The sequence below is a fragment of the Monodelphis domestica genome, chromosome 8 (assembly GCF_027887165.1).
Source record: "Monodelphis domestica isolate mMonDom1 chromosome 8, mMonDom1.pri, whole genome shotgun sequence".
Taxonomy (NCBI): Eukaryota; Metazoa; Chordata; class Mammalia; order Didelphimorphia; family Didelphidae; genus Monodelphis; species Monodelphis domestica.
In genome coordinates, this window is record NC_077234.1 from 34909729 (window position 1) to 34930360 (window position 20632).

Sequence of the window (20632 nt, forward strand, 5' to 3'; positions counted from 1 at the left end):
CCATGCGGAGTAATGCTTTGGCTGCTCCCCGCTGCTCCCATCTTCCTCTGGCTTCCCCCAGCAGTCAGCTAGTGGACCTGAAAGACGCGGCGATCTTCCAGACTTTATGCTCAAAATGAGACGTTTTCATCGTCTCCCTGGGAAAGCTGTGAGTCCCAGCAGTCACAGAAAGGAGGATTGATTTCCTTTTGCCATCCTACTTATCTGGGTTTCATCTAATGAGCTCTTAGGATTTAACTGATCCAAGACAACTTTGTGTCAACAGAAGCCTTTCATGAGACGATTAAGAGCCATAACGGGACAGGAAGGGTTGGCAACCTTGAGACCTTTGTGGGTATTTCCAGCCTTGACACTGGCAGGGGAGCAGATCCTCGAGGAGCACTATTATCCCCTGGCATGGCATTTGGTATCGGTCAAGTGGTTTAAAGTCATTTCTCTTAATTATTCATTTGGCGGTAGATTTGTAGAGGTGCATTCTTGGCCTTCATTACACATGAAGACAATTAAGCCCAACCAGAAGACGAGTCTAAGGTAATATGGAACTGGGACTAAAATCAGCATGCTGGTCAATGTAACATAATGTTGCTCCACAGCATAGAAGACTCTATATAAACTCAGGAAGACCTGGGTTCAAATACAGACTCAGATACTTATCAGCCATGTGATCTTAGGTAAGTCACTTAATCCCTTTTGCCTCAGTTTATTCATCTGTAAAATGAGTTGGAGAAGGAAATGGCAAACCACTCCAGTATCTTTGCCAAGAAAACCCCAAATGGGGTCATGAACACTTGGACGTGAGTGAACAACAAAAAATTATTTTGATAGTCTCATCAGTAGACATGTAGAAGGATCGCAGGAATTCAAGATGGAAGAGAACTTTATGAGGTCATCTAGTCTAATGGTATCTTTTACCATTGAAGAAACTGAGGCCCAAATAGCTTAAGGAAACTAGTTTCCCTCAGTAGCCATTACTGTACCAGGTTGCTCAACAACTCTGAAATCTTCTGTGGCTCCCTAGCACCTTTAGGACAAAAGCCTGACATTGAAAGCCCTCTACAATATGGCTCCCATCAAGGTTTCTGGTTTGATGTCATGGTGTCCTCTGCATTCTTTGTTTCCATGTCTTTGTTCAGGCTAAGCTCCATGCCAAAAGAGCTTCCCTTCTCTCCGCCTTCTTTCAAGGCATCGCTCTGGTGCCATCTCCTAAGCAAGGTGTTTCTTCTCCTAATTAAAGCTCATCCCCTTGAATTAGGTTGGATTCCGAATCAGGGGATTAGAGCAGTAGATGAAATAGGGCTACTTCTTTAAGAAGTTGGCCACTTGGAAGAAATGCCCACCCGTTTTAGGTTGTTGGTCATTGGGCGCCATGAGTGTTGGAGGCTCCAACATCCCAGCCTTTGAGCAGCTGGACAGTGTTCTGCTCATCTCTGTTCTTCCAGGGAGAGCCAGGGTGACTCCAGGCCTTTTCCACGTGTCCAGTGACTCCAACAGGCTACTCTGTCCAGGCGAGAGTTCCAGGAATGACCTCACGTCACAAATGAATAAGCATTTCTGGGACTGTCACAACATTACTGGAAGCCCTGCCTTAGCAGCCTGAGCTATTACTTTCAGGAAAGATGATGGAAAAAGACACAAAACTCTGACCTCTCCCAATTAGCTCCATCTTAGAGACACTCCCCTTATGGTTGTCTGGAAGAGGGAAATTCATCGTCGAAGTCTCCTTCTAGCAGACAAAGCAGGCAGAGCCCATGTTGGCATTCAAAAAGGAAGTTGAGACCCAAAGAAGGTGAAATGGGAGTGAGTATCCACACAATGAGTTAGACGATTTGGGCTGAAGGAGAGCCCTGGTCTCATCTTATCAGGGAGGATGTGCCGGGCACACAAGTAACAGGATCCCTTGGTGGTGCAGTGGAGAGAGCCCCAAACCTGGAGTCATGGAGACTCATCTTCCTGAGCTATCCTCAGATCCTAGCTGTGAGACTCTGGCCAAGTCATTGAACTATTTCAGTGTCCCCATCTGTAAAATGAGCTGGAGAAGGAAGTGGCGAACCCCTCCAGTGTCTCTGCCAAGAAAGCCCCAACTGAAGTCATGAAGAATCAGACTTGACCGAGCCACGCTACCTCTCACCTACTTTATTTCAATCACTTCTCTCTTTTTTAAACCCTCACCTTCCGTCTTAGAATCAGCACTGAGAATGCTACAAGACTAGTGAGGCTCTTTGCGTAGGTGCCAGTTCTGATGTTGGAAGGGCAGTCCAAGCCTCTCATTTTACAGAGGAAGAAAATGAGGCCACAAAGGAAAATGACTTGTCCAAGATGACATAGGGAAGATGTGTTGGTTGGGGCTCTAACCCAGGTTTTCCATTCCAAGCTCAAAGATCCCTCTTGGGCCACCATTTTGGTTCCCATCTTTTGCCAGACTCATCCATCATCTCAGAAACCATCAGCTGAGTAGTGTGTGCTCTGCTGCCTCAGGAGCAGCTTATGATGGGAAACAAGACAACGAGTCCGGAACCAAGGGAAGCAGTTCCAGTCAGGCTTGCTGACAGCATGAGCTCCTGCGGCTCATGAGCACTTAAGGACCTGGGGGCCAGTGAGGAGGGTTTCTGTGGATTTTAAAGGCCAGAGGTCTTAGAGTTAATGCTAGTTTGTGAATTTTCATTAGGATGCACGGGGATTTAGCTAGCACAAAGACTAATAACACAGCATTAGCCCTGCAGGCCTTGCTATGAGAAGTCAATTTATTCTATCAACTGCATTATCTGGCCATTCACAATTTCCCTAGAAATCAAGAGATGCCATTTGGCTTACAAAAGAACGACAGGTTTTCCTTCTGATGGCAAACCATCCATGGTTACCACTGAGTTTAAAAACAGCCAATGCTGGATCTGGATGTGATGGCCTCTAAAGTTGCTTCTGGCTTCCAGTCCTTGATCCCTCACTATTTCTTAGTAGGTAACAAAGGCTAAGCGATACCCAAGATAAAATCTAAGAGAACTTTTCCTCTGGTTGAAATCGATCCCCTTCCCCCAACCCTACAGGAACAATGAAGATTCCAGACAGAGCTGATGGAAACAATTTGATAAAAATAATCTGATACTGGCGCCATGTTGATTTTAAAAAAAGATACTGGATCCCCACAGTACCTGCTCCGAGAGGGAAGAAGAGAGAAGGGCTCACCGGGCTGAGGTATCAGTGTCCAGGGAGGACCTTGCTGCCATCATCTCCATCCCCTGTCACGTTAGTGCTACTATTGGAAGGGGCTGCATTTGTTAGGCAGGCTTGGCAGTGGCACAAGTATTGGTGAAATGATCCAGGGAATACTTGAGGGAATTAATATGTTAACCCAATGAGACAATAACTTATTAAATACCTACTGCATGCAGCACATCCTCTTAGGTACTGGGGGAGATCCAAGGATCTAGAATACAAAGTATTATGTGATTAATTCATTACAGCCATATGGAGAGAGGACTGGAGTTTAAATTAGATGACTTGGATTCAAGAGTAGTATATGGGAAAGTGTGGGTTTTAAAATCAATAATTAATAACTAATTATTATATTGTATAACATTTTATTAATAATAACTAAAACAAAAAAACTGTCTGACGTCAGCCCGGTCGCAGGTCCAAGAGAGGAAGCAGGAGGAGTTACCACCACTTAAATACCATCATGCAAAATGTGGGGACACAGGAAAATGGAATTTTGGGAAATACTAAGGGACTTCTGGGGAATAAAGTCCAAAGGCTCAAAATTTCCATTTAGACATACTTCCCCTGTGATCCTGTTGGGAAACCAGTTTCCCCAAAAGGATCATGGAAACATAATCAACTTAAAAATTGCAATAATTTGTGGATAAAAGGAAAAGAGAACAAAACCAATGATTACTAGATTGACAAAAAGCCAATTTGGGGGCAGTCCCCTTTAGCATAAGAGTATACATTCAAAACAAAAGCATTTCAACCCCCCATAGTTCAATTCACATCCCAAAGTTCATTCCGGATCTTCTGGTGCAGCATGTGGTCTCTACAGGCATCTATCTTTATGGCGCATTCTGGATTCTGGGAGGTAGCACGTTTTTTATCCTAAAATTGCTCAAATTTAAATCAAAGTTCACAAACAATAACTTGGCCCCCTGAGGTGAATAATAACAAACATAGGGATCACTCAGGGATGCATGGCTGAGTTATGAGGTATATGAATCAACTTACAAAAGAAAATAAAAAAAACGTGAAAAAATCCAAATAAAAGAGAAAATAACTTGTAGATGAAATACAAAATGTAAGTCTTATGTCTAAGAAAATCTAAGTAAAGGAAAAACAAATCTATAACAGGTCCTTGAATCAGGGTCCAATTAAAATGATCTAAGCAATGATGCATTTACCCAATCAGTAGTCAGGACTATTGAAAATTTGCCACACCATGAAAGACAGAAAAGGGACTAGATTATAAGAGCCAGGTAGGAGCCAGATTTGAGATACTTGGTAGAATGTGGGCCAAGGAAGACCTGCCTTTTACACGTTTTAACATGTTAAAAAGCCACAACCTCAAACCCCAAACAAGTTTGAGCCCTCTTGTCTTGGCTCAAAATTTTCATCAATCCCATTGGGCCTGTTTGGTCTCTTTGACCTTATGCTTGATTGGCACTATGCAGTTTAGCTTTGTGCTTCTTTGGCACTGTGCAATGGCTCTTTTTATATTCTCTTATCCTGGAATCGGACAAAATCATTAAGCAAAGTCCCATAAAATTTTTTTAAACAACAAATGGCATCATTTTTATAGTCTAAAGCTTTTTGGGTATGCATTAATATTAGAGAACAAATGTATCTAAAATTATATTATTGCAAAATAAAAAAAATTAAAGAAAAATCTTCTCAATACTTTGATATATGTTTCAAATACAAAAAGGAGAGAAAAAATGAAACTCGGATACTCTATTGCACATGCAATAAAAACCAAAGTTTAAAAAAAGTTTAAAAAAAAAGTAAAACTTATTTGGGTCTAGAACATCACCAAGAAGTGTATATTGTTCTGGTAGAAGTAAATTAAACTGAAGAGTTTTGCAGGAGCTCTTTTTTTTTTTTTCAGCTTCCTGATTCATAGAAACACCTCTGTAGGAACATTTCTTTGTTTCTCTACTTTTCATACAACATTCTAACATTCTTTATTTTATATATATATATATGTATATATATATATATATATATAAATATATATCTCATCCATTCAGAAACTACTAGTTACTAAAATTATTTCTGAAGACCCCTTAGAATTACCATTTAAATTATTAGCTCATTAAATTCTCCAAAGGTTGCACACAATTTAACTAGTTTTGTTGAAATCCATCCATCATCACTGTCAATGTGGAATTATAGAAACCCCCAGTTTTAGTTTAAGGGTAGGAACCCCAGCTTTTGACCTTGTCACAGCAGAGGTTTCCTCCTGAGGGAAGGTCCCACTTCACCAGACAATAGACATCCACTTCAGCTTTGGTGCAGTAGGTAGCGCATTAGTCTTGCAAGCTGAAGGTCCTGAGTGGGACCTTCCCTCAGGGGGAAACCTCTCCTGTGAGGAGGTCAAAACCTGGGGTTTCTACCCTTAAACTAAAACTGGGGATCTCTAGATTTCCATGTTGACATCATCTTTGTGACAATTAACAAAGGCAACATGTGATCTTCAATGGATCTAGTGACAAGGGTTTTAGACAAGATGTTCATGGGCTTATACAGTGATATTTTGTTCTTCAGCAGAGGTAAAGGTACAAATTAAAGATCAATAATGGCAAAACGTAGTAGCTTAAAATGATTCAGTATTACAGAAAGGTATTGACTAGATTAAAATAGATAAACTTAAAAAAATTTAAACCTTAAAGCAATTAGTAAATACAATAATATAAACCAATGAGAAGGTGTAGACAGGCAGTGCAGGCAAAATCCTTTTCACCTATCCCAATATACTTATTCACTATTATAGGAGGAGAATAAACAAAAAATGTTAGCAGTAAGCTCTCATATCTCTTTTAAAGTTTCCGTCTCCTCCAATATTTATTATCCATTTAGATTTTGTTTGTCAGAGCTCTGAATTTCCTCATAGAAGCACAGGCAGAATCTCCACTCTGCATGTTGAGAGCAGTTAGGACTTTTAGAACTTTGTCAAAATATTTCAGGTTGGTTTGTAGCATAAGGAGCCTAGCTTGTGGCATATTCTTGAGGAGAAGGAAATAATGTGGGAAATCTCCAATGAAAATAAAAAGTCTCAGGAAAAAAATTAAGCAGACCCAAACTGCCCTTTTTAGCTCTACCAACTCAAACTGCTGTTTCAGAGTTTCGAGCATGCTTAGTAATAGCAATTTTCCTGAAAGAGGCTGAATGGGGTTTGTTTAAAGAGTAAACAGAAAGAAACAAAACTTTGAGGGAAAACAATAGCATATTTGTATATGAGAGAAAAAATGCTTCTCCTTGATGTTTTGCGTCAAGAGATAGAAGGGGGAAAAACAGGCTTATTCTCCAAAACATGTCTTTAAATCTACTGATTTGGAACTAACTGCTCTCACTGTGAAAAACCTTTAGTAACAGCCTTCTAAACTAGGAGTCCAGGATAGGCTTTAAAAAAATGCTGGAAAATTAGAAGGTGTGGGGTTCTTTTCTCCATGTTGAAAAAATGGCTATGGCAGGCAAGAAACACACATGTGGAGTGTGGAAAGGGATTGGGGTGGAAAGATTTTTATATGTCACCTTCTGTGGAAAAAAATGGCTGGGATTGGCAGGCTCTTGTGGTGGGTCTGGTCTCCACAAGAGGAGGAGGCTCCAAGCTGGGTAGAGAGTGGTGAGGAATGCTGGCCAAGCAGATGGACAGGAGAAAGAGCAGGCATCGACAGGCAGTAGGGCAGGGCAGGAGCACAGGCATACCCTACCACTGGACCCTTATGGTGGGCAGCAACGGGGCAAACTTACTATCTTTACAGTAAGGCTATCTGCTCAAAAATTTTTGAGAATTTGTAATCCCTTTGTGGTTGCCAAAATGTGGGTTTTAAAATTAATAATCAATAACTATTATATTTTATTAAAATTTTATTAATAATAACTAAACAAATTGCCTGACTTCAGCCTGGTTGCAGGTCTAAGAGAGAACATGGGAGGAGTTACTGCCACTTAAATACAACCATGCAAAAATGTGGGGATGCAGGAAAATGGAATTTTGGGAAATACTAAGGGACTTCTAGGGAATGAAGTCCAAAGGTTCAAAATCTCCATTTATACAAAAGAGCTTGATTCTGTAATCAAAAGAACCAAGTTCAAATCCTGCCTCTGGCACTTTATGGAAAGTCACTGGAACTTCCTCTGGAACTCAGTTTCCTCATCTGAAAAATGAGCCTCTAGCTTGAGAGGAGAATTAGGCAACATTGAAAGGACTACCCTCTTCCTTTAAACATTGAAATGGTAAAATTAGGTTGTTGTTCAATTGTTTCAGTCTTGCCTGAATTCATGACCCCCATTTGGGGTTTTCTTAGCAAAGTTATTGTAGTGGTTTGCCATTTCCTTCTCTAACTCATTTTATAGATGAGGGAACTGAGACAAACAAGGGTAAGTGAGTTGCCCAAGGTCACACAGCTGGTAAGTATCTGAGGCCAGATTTGAACCCAGGATCTTCTCTCTCTAGCTCTGACTCTAGGAATTTGCATTCTAATTGGAGAAGACAGCATGAAAGGGAGCTGAAAAGTATATAGGTGGGGAGGGAAGGTCAGGATGAAGGTACCCAGTATGGGGATGTAGTTTTGATGCATGTCAGGAATAGGGCAGGAAGAGAGTTCAGAGAGACCAATACAGACCCTGTCTCAAAATGGAAATATACATTGTGTCCCCCTATTAGACTGGAAGCTTCTTGGAAGCAAGAACTGGTCTTTGTTTTTTATCTTTCGCCTCTATGCCTTCTTACAGGAGGCTCCACTCCAAGTGTGTCTCTTTCAAACTCCCAGAAGAACAACAACCAACAACCTCGTTCAGGTTCCTGTCTCTCTTTTAAAGACCTTTTCTCTTGCGTCACTTCCCCTAATTCCATGTCTACCAATCACAGCTGATGCTCTGCTCTAGGACTGCCAAGAAAGAAGTTAGTCAATTCTAATTTGTTACCCACTATTGCACACATGGGTCATAGACCTCCCACTTCATGATTAAGTGGGATATTTACACCTTTGGTGATTAGATCTAACATGGGCAGATCTTCCCACTCAACTTTAAGTACTGTGCTTACATTTTTTGGGATTAAATCTAAAAAATAGACAGGGGATTACAATTTAATCTTCACAATCAAGGAAGAGCTAAGTACCTTCATTGTTACAATCAGGGGAGAGCCAAATCCAATCTTCACAGCCCATCATAGAAAGAGAGAAAGTTGCAGATTGGGGAAAAAAAGTAAAAGACCTACCCTTCCCAAAGGTACTTGAACAAGGTGAAGAAATTATGTAACAGTCTAATAAGATGAGATAATATGTGTAAAGTTCTTCATCCACCTCACATGTTTATTAGCTATCATTATTACTGTTGTCATTAGTCAGTAAATCTACAAAGGCAAGTATGAGTCTTCTATTACTCAATGCATTGAATGTCTGGATGCCAAACTAATGTACTTGGAGAGGTCCATCCTAGGATTCTGTGGCTGTGTTCCCTCTTCCTCAGAGAATCTGTTGTATGAGAGAACCAAGTTGGAAAGGCTGGACAGCTCCAGAGCCTGGCATGTGGGGCTCCTGTTAACTGGATTTAAATTCCTCAGGAAGATGATCTGTTGGGGTGGAGTGGAAAAGGAGAGATCTCTTAGAGAAGGCAGCAGTAAGGAATGACGTAGAAGATGCTAAGATCTCCTTAGTTCTTCATTACTCTCCACAGAAGAGATACTCAGGTAAACACTGGCTGTTTTTAAGCTTCCAGCCTCAGTCCAGCTCATTCCTCCCTTCATTCCTTCTCCCTCTTTTGGTTAAAAATTGTTATCACCAGCCGTTTAATGGGCATTTATTAAATACCTGTTATGTACCAAGTAAAGTAAAAAAGCATTTATGAAACACCTACTGTTTGCTGGGTACTGTTATGGGGGTGAAGAGGTGCACCCCTGGGGTTCAGGAAGGATACCTTTTGCAAGAATGCAAGTCTCCAAAACTTAGCTTAAAAACAAAAAGAGAAATTTATTAATTTAGGAAGTAATATTGAGAATGGCCAGGAGGATAGAAAGGTGGGACAGCAAGATGGGGAGCAGTTCCCTGGGAGGAGAGCATCAATGGAAAAGCTGTTCCCCCAGATGACATCAGTTCTGGGGTTTTTGTACTTTTTACAACAGAGAGTGTTAGTCACCCAGGCATTTGGTGAGGTGGGGTGATCATCTGCTTGGGGACATAAAGATTCCTTAGTTTTAAGGAACAAACAGATGTCTGAGATGTAGCCTGATAGGATCAAGGTGTAGCCTGGAGATGCATCTCTCTGTTCATCTCAAATCTAGAGGATGATCAAAGGAGGACAATCATCTCAGGACCCTAAAGGGGTCATTGGATGTTTTTAGGCTCAGAGTCACGAGGATGTAAGGGAGCAAGAGAGTTTCCCTGATAATAATTTGCCTGAGTTTCTGGGGACACAATGCCCATGTCAAGTACTATCCAAAGCACTGGTGATAAAAAGAAAGAAAAACACCAAACTAAAATAAACAAAAACCAGAATCCTACTCATTTCTTTTAAGGAGCCCACATCTTAATAGAGGAGACAATATGCAAACAATTCTGTACAAACAAGATGGATGAATTGGAAATAATCACAACAAAGGTTACTGTCATGAAGGAAGATCAGAAAAGATTCTTATAGAGGTGGGATTTTAGCTATCCCTTGAAGGAAACCAGGCACTGCCAAGCATTGGAAAGCACAAAGAAAGGGGAATCTCAACCACACTTCCATCTAAATTCTATTCACTCTTGTGCATTATCTGGTATATTCTAATCTGTAGAACTTGTCCAGTTTCTGTTTACTGATTGCTTGGATAAATGGACTTATTTGCTATTCACTTTTTGTGATGGTCTTTTGTGTAATCTGGGCATTTGGTGGGAAGGGGTCAGGTTGGTACATGTAAACTAAGGACTACCCTCTTCCTTTAAAGCCAAGGGCTAACCACTGGAGAAGCAGCTTTTGCTTTGAATATACTGCATTCCTAGACAAGCAATATTTAAAGAAGATAGGTAACTTTCTTGTTTGGCACCCCTGTTGGAGACTATAACTAGAAAAGAATGCTTAGTCACAGCCTTTCTGCTGTTCCCTTCAAAGCAGGAATCTCAGTCTCCCTTGGAGAGAGTTGGGCCACATGCCAGAGATATTTGTTTATGCTGCCTTCCAGCCATTTTTAGATATCCCATGGGATATTCATGTCTTAACATGGGTATACACATCTTAAAGAGAGAATACACACACACACACACACACACACACACACACACACAATGTGACTGAGTTTGCATGGGGCCTTGGGTAGAAATAAAAAAAACTAAAGGCAGAGTCACTTTCTTAGCACTTAGCACAGTGCTTGGCACAGAATAGGTGTTTAATAAATGTTTATTAATTGGTTGATTTTTCAATTTGGGGATTTACAGACTCAAAGTTGGAAAGTAGGCCAATTGCCAACCTACACTTGACCAAGAATCCATCTACAGCAGAATACATTCACTTTTTTCTTGATGACCTTCAGGACCAATTGTGGGAAGATGGTGAAATAGGGCTTGAGGATTCCTTTGTCCTCTGAATACCCCTAACACACAACCAAAAATAACTCCACAGAATCAGTGCTAAAATTGGCAAAAATAGACAGGAGTCAGGAGTAATGTTGAATAATGAGGGATAACTAGGGAGGAAGATTTCTGACTTCCCTGGCCTCCATCCTAACACTGTAGGCCCTGGAGATAGGAACAGAGCAAACACTGAAATCAAGATGGTAGCCCTTGGGGTAGGATTAGCGATGTTTCTTTGTATGCTGATCTCCAATGCTCTCATCACTGAGATACCACTAGAATTAGAAGGCAGAGGGCCCTGGAGTAGCTGTGTCCATTGTGGCCTCAGCCCTGGAGACCCCCTCTTGCCCCATAGCTGGGGATTGAAGGAGGGGACACTACAGAGTCTACAGGTACCTCATAGCTAACAAGGGAGGGACTTTGGGGATCCAGGAACATGGACTAGAAATCTGCTCTATCTTGGACAGTAGGCGAGGAGTAAGGAATACACACTGGTGAGTATGGGTGCTTAGAGTTTGGGGCCCATTAACTGTGGCTACTCCCAGGAGAGTTGAGCCCCTGATTGCTGCCACAGGGGGAGGCAGATTGGCTGCTTGAAGTTGCAGTGGCAGAACTGTCCATGGGCTCTGGTCAGAGCATCTGAGGTCAATCATGGACTGGGGAATGAGTGGAAGACTGGAAGTACAACTGACCCTGGACTATAAAAGCTGTAATAACTAAATGGGACCCAGGAAAAAATAAACATATAAAAAAATTCTGAAATCTGAGGAACAGATCCCAAAACAGTAGGAACCCTGGGGCTCTAGCAAAAAGCCAATCATTAAGTTTATTGACCTGGCCACTAAAATAAAAAATAAAAATAAAAATGACCTAACAGAAGAGAAAGAACCCAACTATTGATAGCTTTTATGGGATCAGAGAAAACGTTGACTTAAACTCAGAGCACAGTGAAGTAAAAACATCTAAAAACAACAAAGAAATACAATAAATGACCACAAACTCAAAAAGAACCTTTGGAAGAACTTTAAAAAGATCTCAAAAAAAAAAAAAAACCCAACAACAACAAATGAGAGAGGTTGAGGAAAAATTAGAAAAAAATAAGAGTAATACAAGAAAAGCAAGAAAATTATAAAAGGAAGACCAACCTAATGGAAAAAGAGATCCAGAAACTCATAGGAGAAAATAATGTATCAAGAACTAGATTTGGACATGGGGAAGCTAATACTTTTTTAAGAAAAAAAATTATGAAACAAAATCAAAAGAATGAAAGAATTCAAGAAAATATGAAACATCTTATCATAAAAACAAATGACCTGGAAAATAGATCAAGGAGAGACAATGTAAGAATAGTTGGACTGGGGGCAGCTGGGTAGCTCAGTGGATTGAGAGCCAGGCCTAGGTTCAAATCTAGCCTTAGATACTTCCCAGCTGTGTGACCCTGGGCAAGTCACTTGACTCCCATTGCCTAGCCCTTACCACTTTTCTGCCATGGAGCCAATACACATTATTGATTCCAAGACAGAAGGTAAGGGTTTAGAAAAAAAAGAATAGTTAGACTTCTGGAAAGTTATGATTAAAAAAAAAAGTTAGGCACCCAAGAAATTGTCAAGAAAAACTGCGCCAAAATTTTAGAATCAGAAGATAAAATAGAAATATAAAAAAAAATCCACTGATCACCACTTTAAAGAGACCCAAAGATAAAAATGCACTGGAACATCATTTCTAAGTTCTTTAGCTTCCAGGTTAAGGAGAAAATACTATAAGCAAAAAAAAAATATGGTGGAGTTACAATCAGAATAACAGAAGTCTTTGCAGCTACAACATTAAAAGAATGTATGAAATGGAACACAGCATTTTGTAGAGCAAAAGAACTAGGCTTACAACCAAGAATAATACCCAGCAAAGATGAGCCTAATTATAAAAAGGTAAAAATGGATATTTAATAAACTAAAGGAGTTTCAGCTATTCCTGCAGAAAAACCCAGAACTCAGCAGAAAATTTGACCTATAAAAAACACATAAAGGTAATAATGAAAGACTAATCATAAGCAACCCAAAAGATCAAACTGTTTTTTCTTATATGGGAAAATGTCATTAATGGCCCCTAGGAATGGTATCATTGCCTGGATATTCTGAAGGGGAATATATTAATGGAAGACTTGAGGTTGAGGTGAATGGAATGGAATGAGCCAAAATGTTAGTGGAATAGACCAGGAGAAGGTAGGGTAGAATGCTTATCTCATATGGAGGAAGAATGAATGAATGAAATACAATGAAGGGGAGGAAGGGGTGGAGGGACGGGAGTACTAGAACCTTAATTTTATCAGACCCAGGATAAAAAAGAACTACTTAAGGAAGTATAAAGATAAAAATCTTAATGTGCAGAGAAACAAGAGGGAAGGGAGATGGCATAAGACAGGGATTGGGAGTCCCCTTGGGTGACTGAGGAAATAAGAAAGAATGGGTTAAGAGAAAGAAGGACAAAGGGATAAGTAAAGGGAAGGAAGGGAGGAATACCCAGAGGGGTGTATGTAATAAGGGGTGTGGGGGGGTAAGGTGAGAGTATAGGGGAGGGACTCAGGAAAATATAGGGGAGAGATTTTTAGAATAAAATTTATATCAGGAAGTAGGATGCCATGGTTATGGGGATAAGGAAGAGATTTTTGAGAAAATGGATAGAATAAGAATGAAAAGCCAAGGGGAAAAGGATAAGGGAGAGACCTTTGGAAAGGTGGGCCAGTTTGGAGCTAGGAGGGTGAGGGGAGAGGATAAGGGACAATTTGGGGAAAGGAGTGTGAATTTGAAGGATATTGGTCAAAGGAAATTTGACACGGGAGGAGGAGGGATAGGGGTGGAAAGAAAGGGAGAGGGAGACAGTGAGGAGGAACAGAGTCCATAGAGATGCACAGCTGGAACTATAACAGTGAATATAAATAGAATAAATTTATCCATGGAAAGAAAATGGAGAGCAGAAAGGATCAAAAATCAGAACTTGACAATGTATAAGAAACACACTGAAAATGAGAGACACACATGAAGTGAAGGTAACTGGAATAGAATATAATGGTTCAGCTGAACCAGAGAAGTCATGAAGTACCCAGTTACTGATCCCAAAGATGAAACAATAACCAACAATGTAACACACAGGAGGGATTTATTCACAAACTGCAGTTTGGGCATAGCACAAAAAATGGCTGGCCCTGAGTCTGAGGCTTGAAGGCTTTTTATACACTTTTGTGGTAGAGGGAGTGCATAGGAATTCCTGGGGTGGAGGGAGTGAACAGGAACTCCTAGGGCTGAGATGTTATCAGTTCCTGGCATATGTCAGGAGGGGGAGGGATAGGAACTCCTGGGATTAGGAAAGAAGGGATTTGGGAGCTGCCTCTTCAGGCAAGGGTAGTAGTCATGATCTCTGAAAGAACTGAGGACAAAATGTACATACTTGGAAGGGGCGAACAGGGTAGTTATATTACGTTAGGGAGTACCATGAATAATGAAGAATCATCAGTATTGGATCTGTGTGCACCAAATGTTACAGTATCCAGATTATTAAAAGAAAAACTAAGTGAGATGCAGATGGAAACAGATAAAATAATAATAGTGAAGGTATTTAATTTTCCTTTCTTAGAACTAGATAAATCTAACCAAAAAATAAATAAGAAAAGTTAAGAAAATGAATAGAAAGTTAGAAAAATTAAATGATACATAGCTGGAGAAACTACACACGAAACAAGACTGAAATATATAGTAGGAGATATAAAATTGTCTATGCTCATTGACCTAGGGATCCCATTACTAAGATTACTCAGGGCATTACTGAGAGGGTAAAAAGCCCTGTATGTGCGAAAATATTCATGGAAGCTTTGTAATGACAGAATAACTGGAAATTGCTCAAATGCCATGATTAGGAGAAATGACTGAATAGATTGCGATATTTGAATATAATGGATTGTATTATGTTATTAGAGTTGGAAATATAAAGAAAATAAGGGATGAAAATAAGAGATGAAAAGAGTAAGAATAATATATACCATGATTGTGTTTAAAAAGGCCACAAAATGAAGAGAAAAAAGGATCAAAGTAAAACAAATCCAAAGGGAACTCCAAAGCAGAGGATGTTTATATTAGCACACACATATAATTTACATATTTTAAACAAATTGTAAACAATGTGGAGTTTGTGGTTTTGTACTTAATTGTATTTGTTTATGTAAATGCTTTTGGTTGGTGGCAGTGGTTACTAAGTAACTAATAAAAAAAGTGGGAAAAAAGATCTTCAGGGTTATAGATTGGGAGGGACCGTAGGAGTCATTGAGTCCCATGCCCTTATTTTACAAATGAGGAAACAAAGGCACAGAAAGGGGACATGACTTGCCCAGGTTCACTTCTCAGATGTCTAAGTCAGTGTTTTAACTTGGATCTTCCTGACTTTAAGCCCTATGTCTACCTACTGGGATGCCTAGCTGACTTCAGAACCAGTCTAGTCTAATTTTAGACTTCTAATTATCTGGAAAAGTTCCCTCAATTCAGTTCCACTTGACAAACATTAATGTAAGGTGTTATACTTGACAACTGGAAATTTGAAGACAAAAGTGAAGTAATCGCTTTCCTTAAAGACCTTGTTTTCTACTGGAGAAAGGAAATAGAAATACACTTTGTATACAGATAAATAATTGAAAAGTAACACACAGAGAGAGACAGAGACAGAGAGACAGAGACAGAGAGAGAGACAAAGAAACAGAGAGACAGAGTAAGATGAAGAATCAGAAAGAGATAAAGAGAAACGCAAAAAGAAAGACACAAAAAGAAAGACAGAAAAGAAAGAAAAACAGAGAGACAGAGAGAAAGACAGAGGGTAGGAGAGGGAGAGAAACAGAGACAGAGTGAGAGAAAGAGTAAGATGAAGAAAGAAAGAGAAAGAGACAAAGAGAAATGCAAAAAGAGAAAGACAGCAGAGATAGAGAAAGACAGAGACAGAAAAGAAAGAAACAACAAGAGACAGAAGAAAAAGGGCAGAGGAGGGGGAGACAGAGAGAGAGAGAGAGACAGAGACAGAGATAGAGAGTGAGAGAATCAGAAAGAGACAGAGACAAAGAGAAATGCAAAAAGAGAAAGACAGCAGACACACAAATCCAGAGAAAGAGAGACAGAAAAGAAAGAAAAAACAAGAGACAGAAGAAAAAGGGCAGAGGAGGGGGAGATGGAGAGAGGGAGAAAGAGACAGAAAGACAGAACGTGAGAGACAGTAAGATGAAGAAACAGAGAAAGAGACAAAGAAATGCAAAAAGAGAAAGACAGCAGAGACACAAAGTCAGAGAAAGACAGAGACAGAAAAGAAAAAAAAAACAGAGACAGAGGAAAAAGGGCAGAGGAGGGGGAGGTGGGGGTGGGAATTGGAATGGCCTTGAGCAGGAGTAGCATCTGAGTAGTAGAGTAGTGCTTTGAGGGAAATTTGGGATTAAATGACGGTGCATTGTAGACATGGCAGACTTCTTCTTGAAGTTGTTACTGTTAGAAACTCCCCAGGGACCCCTGGATCTCATTTGGGGGTTCAGAGTGTGTCCCGTAGTTCCTAAGCATGGACATGCTAAGAAGCCCAACCCCCTTTTCCTGAGAGAATAATACATGCTATAAGAAGTGACATTTAGTGCATCTTCTTGTGCTGGACTGGAATCTTAATTCATTAAATGGAATCAAATTTGCTTCATCCTCATTGCCCTGCAAGATCTGGAGAAGATGATGAGAAGACATTTGGCCCTGATGACTGTATGGAGCAGGCACGACATGTGTTCACCCTGGGTCCTGGAGCTATGGCTGGGACAGCTCTTTGGGGCCATGAGCTTGAACCCCATTGAAAACCACTCCAGCATCCCTGATGGAAGGGCACTGTGGGACGCAGGAGGCATCACCAGAATGAACCTGTCTTGGGAATTCCATGGCCTGGAGCTGACCACCCCAAATCACCCAAAGTAAAGGGAGTCATTGTTTGACACAAATCTGGAACTCTACCCACCCTAATGGCAGATTTGTCTCCAGCGGCACCATAACGATTCTCTAAATGCTGCTTGTAGCCTTTCCTCTGTTATTGGAGCTGTTCATTTTTATTTGAAATATTGCACATTGCAAGAGCTTACAAAATACCAAGGGATTGGAGTTGGGAGAAAAAAAATTCAGGTGAATCAAGGAATCTTATCTGAATCTATAATGAGCCCTAACATTTGTATAACCACCTCCATATTCCAAGCACTAGGAAAGCTTTAAACTCTAATTAACCTTTAATGTGCCCATCTGAAGATGATTATATCCATCATCAGAAGGACAGAGGTGAGACAGAAAGTATGAGGGGCTGGCCAAAGGCTGCACAGTAAGAAACAGGTAAGATTTCAATGTGGTCTTCTCAGAGGTGCTCAGATTTTTTTCCCTCTGTTGCTAGGGATTGATTTCTTTGTTATTCTCATGCTCATCTCACGTGACTAAAAGCAAGACTGGAAATATAAAGGGGAAAAAAGCTGAAAATAAAAATAGATCTTCAGGAGATTTAGATAGCTAAATAGATGACAATTTAGCTCCACAAATATTCAGAAAAAGCCTGTGGAAGGTAAGGCTCTGTGCTAGGCACAAAAATGCTACAGTCCTTGTTTTCTTACAGTAGTAAGAGGAAGGGATAGAGGAAGGCGCATGCACATGGGAGAGGAAGAGTTATGCTTGAAAAGATTCCTTAAGGTTCAAGGAGAATGTACCTGTAAGGAATGGGCTGTAAAGGGTGAATCCCAAATAATAAAATATCTAAGTTAGCTGCCAAATTTTATGGTGATTTAATTCATATAGCAGAGAAGATTTTAAGAAGAAGGAGGAAAGAACAGGTTAATACCAGGCAGGAAGATAGGAGATCTAGAAAGTAAGGGTTTGAGTGTGAAGGAGGAAAGAATCAGCTTGACCTCCAAAGAGGCTTAGCTAAGATGCCTGAACCTGAAATCAGCTCCAGGGAAAACTCACCATCCAACACTCCAAGATGTCGGAACACTTAGCATGCTGCCAGCCAGAGTCATCTCTCCAGGGAAAGAGAAAGAGGCAGAAACTGACGTGCCTTATATGGATGTTTTTACATCACTTTTCTGCGTCTCATCTGTACCAATGAGGACTTAGGACAGCCCAGAGGTCTGTCCTTTTTTTTTGCATATGTGCGTTGAAGGCCATCTCCTCAGATAATTAAATCTTGAGTTAGATGCAGACCTTTCAAAATCTTGTTAAACTGAGTAGGGTGGAGAATGTGGAAGACCTGATTCTGTTATTCCAAGCATCTCCGCTGTTATTGATCAAGAAGTAGCTAAATCAGATCTTCTAAAGAATGGTCTGATTAGGGTGGAATAGTTCTAAAATTCACAATGTCCCCTGAGGCCCAAGGAAGACTAGTCTCTCCCCGATGGGTCTTGTAAACAAAGGAGCTATGAAATTACAATAGTTAAAGGTAAGGGGGGAGTAGGAGAGAGAGAGAGAGAGAGAGAGAGAGAGAGAGAGAGTGAGAGAGAGAGAGAGAGAGAGAGAGAACCAATGTTTTGCTGGGTGCATTTACAAAAGTCAATTAGGGGTCAGTCCCCTTTGGCATAAGAGTGTACATTCAAAATAAATGTTCAAGCATCCTTCAGTTCAATCAACCACACCCCAAGGTTCATTCTTGATCTTGATGTAATAATGTAGGTTTTCTGGCATCTTTCTGCAACAGTTCATTCTCTGGATTTGGGAATTAGCAAGCTTCTTCCTTGAAGATCTTTCTCAAACACGAAAAATTTTCAAAATCTTGGATTTTTATTAAAATACAATCCCCCCTTGAAGTGGATGTTAAAAAAAAATCCAGTTCAACTCAGGATGCATTGTTGAGTTATGGGGGTGTATGAGTCAGTTATTAAAAGATTTCAAAAACAAAACAAAAAACAAAAAATATGTAAAGGGAAAAATATGGAAGAAAGTTAAACTTTTGGGAGAAAGAAAAAATAAAATTCAAAATCAGAATCAAAATACCAAAATCTATGTATATAAAATGTTGAATAAGCAAGAATAAATTCATAATGGGACCTTGTACAGGTTCAATTTAAAGTAATTTCTATCCCACAAATCTGTAGGACAGAATGCAGTAATATTTCACTTACCCAGTTGCAGCCAAGACTACAGGAAGCTGCCATACTATAAGAAGGAAAGGAACTAGAATTCTATTTTGATAGGGAAGAGTCATTCCCTGGTCTGACTTTTTTCATTCTCAAGGATATAGGGAGCCAGCATGATAGTCAAATTTTGGTACTTGTATGAGTACTTCACAAAGGGTGCAGATACAAGGAAGTCCTACGAATTAATGTATGTCAAGCGTTGCAACATTGAGTCCACATTAGTATTTCCTGTGTGCTCTTTTGGCACTATTCAGGTTAAGTCTGTGCTCCTTATTTTTATCCTATTTCCTGGAATCAGACACAAACATTAGTCATAGTCCTATAACATTTTTTTATCAATTAATGGCAGGTTCCCACAGTTTAAAGCTTTGGGGTATGTATTGATATTATAGCAAGTATATATATATATATTGTATATATAATATTAAACTTATATTACTGCAGAAAAGGAAAAAAATATTTAATTGTATGTAACTTTAGTAGAAGACATGAGGAAAAGGGTTGTTGTGATGATTAAATGAGATATTCATAAAATTCTTTACAAACTTTAAAGTACTACATAAATGCTAGCTATTATTGATAGTGATCAGTATTCATATTATTATTTATAATAGCTAATTATTATATAACTTAAGGGCTTGTAAAACATTTTATAAATTTCATCTTGCTTGATTCTCACAACAACCCTGTGATATAGATGCTATTCTTATCCCTATTTGAGGAAAATGAGCTGGGAAAGTGACTTGCCCAAGGCCACACAGTCAAGGCAGGGTTTGAAATCAGGCTTTCTTGCCTTTTGGTCCATCCACTGAGCCATTTTGCTGCTTTTTTTTTTATCCCAGAGGCATTAAGGAACCAGTTTTTACAATAAAGAAGCGACAGGATCAAGTCATGGCTATTGGGACAAACCAGGGGGTTTCAGTGGGACATTCTTAACCTCTTCAGGACTCAGCTTAGTTCTGACCTTCCTCAAGAAGCCTCTCTTTGCCTCCATCTAAAATTGAAACTAGTTCAGTTGGTGCTTCCTTTATCCCTTCTCTGGTGGTCACTGGCTGTCCTCCATGCTTGCAACATTTTCCCTCCACTTCTCTGCCTCCTGCCTTCTTCCTTCAAGACTAAGCTTAAACCCTGTCTGTGCCAAGAGCTTTCCTGGCATCCTTCAGGGCTCCCATCTTCCCTCCTTCTCTGTGTCTCCTCTCTGCCATCAGCACAGGATATTCGGAAACGCTATCCCCTGCTTTTGTCCCTTTTTTGGTCTCTCAGGGACTGAGGCTTAGGCAGCATTTAATAAATGCTTTCCTTACACTGACTATATCCTTTCCAGTTTTGAACTTCTAATTGGGTAAATTCTTCCAAGAGGAAATGTATTAGGATGAGAAAAAGCAGTGAACTGGGAGTTAAGAGACCCAGATCGCTTTGTTTATTGGATTTGTATTTTTGGAGCTGGGTCTAGAGAAGGTATTTAACAATTACGGGCTGACTTCTTGGAATACCTCGTTTTTTTCCTTCTTTGTATCTCCAGCACTTAGCAGAGTTCCTGGAACATAGTAGGCATTTAATAAATGCTCTTTGGCTGACTGGCTGACTAATCTTTGGGTCTGAGAACAAGGAGAGAACCAGATCCCTCTGGGCTTCTTTCCTCATCTTTGAAGTGTCTTCTACCTCTAATTCTGATACTTTTTCCTCCTGTGCCCCTTTGGGATGATGTTAGAGAACT

The 20632-nt window shown here is 40.0% G+C and overlaps 1 long non-coding RNA gene across 2 annotated transcripts in view; it reads left to right on the forward strand.

Annotated features, from left to right (window-relative positions):
* The window catches only part of LOC103097338 (uncharacterized), a 60987-nt gene that overhangs the window by 12202 nt on the left and 28153 nt on the right, over positions 1-20632 (forward strand). Inside the window, exons 2-3 of one of the 2 annotated variants that reach the window (XR_001624366.2) lie at positions 8771-8896; positions 9722-10039. The exons of the other annotated variant lie outside the window; for it this stretch is intronic. This is a non-coding gene — a long non-coding RNA (uncharacterized LOC103097338). Of the gene's footprint in view, positions 1-8770; positions 8897-9721; positions 10040-20632 lie in introns of those variants that run through there. 2 annotated transcript variants of the gene reach the window in all.